The 3,706-nt window shown below is 40.0% G+C and overlaps 1 pseudogene; it reads left to right on the top strand.

Moving 5' to 3' along the window:
• The first annotated feature begins 795 nt into the window (after positions 1 to 795).
• Positions 796 to 1,149, top strand: LOC101648710 (annotated as a pseudogene).
• The last annotated feature ends 2,557 nt before the right edge of the window (positions 1,150 to 3,706 follow it).

Raw genomic sequence — 3,706 nt, 5'->3', positions numbered from 1 at the left:
AGTGAACAGGTTTCAGCAGAGCCTCCAGACTAAGAACAGACAATGAAGGCCTTGGTCTCCCACTTCAGAGGAAGAAGCTACTGAAAACCTTTTTTTTGGTTTTTTTTTGTTTTCAAGTCTTTTTAATCAACAGTTGAAAAGCAAAGAGACATACCAGTGCACAGGTGCCATGGTCGTCAAAGTCTGTGACATGATGACTTTCCTCCCTTCCATGTTACCCCAGTAGTCCAGGGAACATGGGGGCTAGTCCCAGAACATTGTTTCTACACCCGGAGGTACCACGCTTTGGATCAGTCATATCATACATTCCTATCTTCTTACAGAGACAAATGGGTTAGAAAATCTTCTTGTGGATTAATAGTTTCATGATTTCTGCCTGACACGATGCTTCAATAGCTAAAGCTGTTTATGAAATGTCATAATTTGTCTCCAAGAACAGTTCTACCATTGTAACAATGTCACACTGAAGCTTCATTGAGGAGGGAAATAAATAGTCCAAATAATGAAGAACTCCACCCTCCAAAGAAAATCCATAAATGAAATGCAGATCCAGAGACCATAAACCATTCAGCAATGTCTTTTATTACATATGGGATCCCCCCCATTATTTCCTTAATCTCTCCATACACAGGCAAATTTAAGGGTACTGTGTAATACATCTGCACTTGCTGACCTGATCATTGCCTAGAGAAAGGATACGTATCCCTGAAAGCATGCTTAACCAGGAGGCCAACTCATCTGCCGACCACCGAGAACGTGAAGATGGATGTGATAGACAGACTGTCCCCCATCCCTCCTTCCTCCCCAGCGGCTCCCGGGAGGGCGAGATGGCAGATGAGATCGCCAAGGCTCGGGTCGCCCAGCCTGGCGGCGACACAATCTTCGGGAAGATCATCCGCAAAGAAATCCCAGCCAAAATCATTTTTGAGGATGTGCCTTGCTTTTCATGACGTTTCCCCGAAAGCACCAACACATTTTCTGGTGATACCTAAGAAGTACATTTCCCAGATTTCTGTTGCAGAAGATGATGATGAAAGTCTCCTTGGACATTTAATGATTGTTGGCAAGAAATGTGCAGCTGACCTGGGCCTGAACAAGGGCTATCGCATGGTGGTGAAAAGCTTATGTGTAGCTTCGACGCATTTTTAAATACTGAAAACTCAATGTCTAATTGAGGGATAGAGTTGACAGGGAGAGAGCAAGAAGCTTTATCTCAGATAAGGCTATTGGACAGAAGAACAAAGTCAAACGCACTGAACTGTGTTCGAGAGTTTCTAAGGCTGTTAATCTTCATGCAAGTAGAAAGCTTCATCTTTCTGTGGTTTGGGTAGTGGTTTCATATTGGTGATTATGCAGTTAGCAGCCCCAAACAGATTTTTTTTTATTTAAGGGAAAACAATAGTTATCCAGAACATTCTATTCTGTGCTATTTTTTTATCCAAGTTTTTTACTTGGATGCACATTAGAATGGCCTAGGTACTTTTAAATTTTACAACAATAAAAAGAAAATCTCTGGAGTTGAGTCCAGGCACAGGAATTTTTAATAACTACACAAACTTCACTCTGAACTTCTCATTCATAGTTGGACATCAGCAAGATGATGGTAATATACAATGAAAGAGATTCACACTTGTAGCAAGAATCAGATTAGCGGATTTATATTCTTTGGCTCGAGCACACAAAAAAATCCTCATGATTCCTGAATGAGTTGATTGCTGTCTCCTAAGTAGAAGGGAGAACAGTAGAATAAATTATACTAAAGCATTTTCAACATGCATGAATATGTTCCTAAAATTTAAAATTCCAAGTATATAGATGATACATATGAGAAGGCTTCAAATGTCTCACAAAATAAAATCCTGGGCCTTTTAATTCCAATTTTTCACAAACTTTTTGAAGTTGGCTTGTATTAAGTCTAGCATATCTCCGTAGATAATATAAAGCTCCATGCTTTGAACTTCTTCAAGGCTTCCTGTTCTCTGCAGCATCTGGAGTTCTTTGGCCTGCTTCCACAGTTGGGTCTTTGGAATGGATAGAAGTACTTCACATTTGGGTTTATATCAAGAGCTTGAAAAAGGAAGATCATATTGTAGTTTTACCTAAATGAAGTGCTGTTTCAAGACAATGAGAACTTCACACGCTGACAGCATGGATTTCTTTGTGTCCTCTTATTTTCCTTATGGTGCCCTGGTGGTTTTATAAGCCACCCATTGGTAGGTAGGTGGTTCAAATCCACCAGCCCCTTTGTCGGAGTAAAATGAGTTTTTTTGCTCTTGTAAAGATATACCATCCCAGAAACCCTCCCTAGGGTTACTATGAGTCAGATTGACTTGATGGCAGCGGGTTTGGGCCATTAAGATTAGGGCATAAGCAAGATGATCGTAAGAGACAAAGAAAGGGAGAAAGGTCTCGATAGTGCCAGGCGGGGAAAAAAGAGGCAGTTTAAAACAATTGCCGTCAAGTGAATTCAGAGTCATAGTGACCCTATATAGGACGTCCATTGCTTTAAAATTTAATGGAAGCAGAAAACCTCCTCTCTCTGCCATGAGTAAGACATGGGTTTAAACTGCCGACCTTTTGGTTAGCAGTCCAATATATAATGCACTATGCCACCAAAGCCGAGACTCTACTTAGCTGTGTACTAACATTTATGTAATTTCTCCCCTTTTCACTACTTCATGAATTCATGAAACGGAGGCCTATATTTGTTTTGTTCACTATTATATTGTAAAACAGATTGGCAGATAGTAGGTCCTCAACAAATAATTCTGGAGTCAGTACAAGAAGGTATAATTTAGAATGAATGACCTTTATCTTTAAAAGTAACATGCACTATTAGATAATACCAGTAAAATATTAAGCAAACGTAAATTTATGTTGGTTAATCTGTGCATTGATACATAAAGTTCATTTTCCAATCAGTCCCCTTTGTTGCTATATTTTGATAATCTTTTCATACAAATCATTTTTTTCTTGTGATTTCAAAACTTATTTAAAATATCTGGCTCCTATGGGGGACAACACTGGAGACACAGTGATTGAATTGCGCTTGATCTGACCCCACCTCACCGAGGTGAAACACTAAGGGCATGTAAAAGAACCGCAAGGGAAGCAGAGCAAGGAAGTCCCAGGGGAATACCAAAAATAGACATTGGGGCCAGGTCTAAAGGTCAACAAACAGACCTTGAACTATTTACAGGCTTTTCTTTTTTTGTTAATGGTTTATTGTTGTTTTGTTGCTTTGTTTTGCTCTGTTTTGTTTTTGTGCATATTATTATCTCTGCAGGCCTATCTAGATAGGATAGGTGGCATAAACAATCTGGAGGAGAAAACAATCGGACCGATGGTTCTGGGGGTACATGGGAGAGGGGGAGGTGGGGGAAAGGAAGTGGGTGTTTACAAACCCAGGTACAAGGGGAACAACAAGTGATCCAAAATCAGTGGCAAGGAGGGTGTAGGAGGCCTCGTAGGGCTTGATCAAGGGCAATGTAACTGAGAGGAATTACTGAAACACAAATGAAGGCTGAACATGAGAGTGGGACAAGAGGAAAGTAAAAGGAAATAGAGGAAAGAACTAGGAGGCCAGGACATTTACAGAAGCCTAAATACAGACAAGTACATATGTAAATATATTTACATATGATGATGGGGAAATAGCTCTATGTGCATATATTTATAGGTTTAGTATTAAGGTAGCAGATGGACA

This window comes from Echinops telfairi, unplaced genomic scaffold, assembly GCF_000313985.2.
Source record: "Echinops telfairi isolate 266 unplaced genomic scaffold, ASM31398v2 ScPeMD7_7469;HRSCAF=8507_1, whole genome shotgun sequence".
Lineage (NCBI taxonomy): Eukaryota > Metazoa > Chordata > Mammalia > Afrosoricida > Tenrecidae > Echinops > Echinops telfairi.
This window is presented reverse-complemented; position numbering and strand designations above follow the sequence as displayed.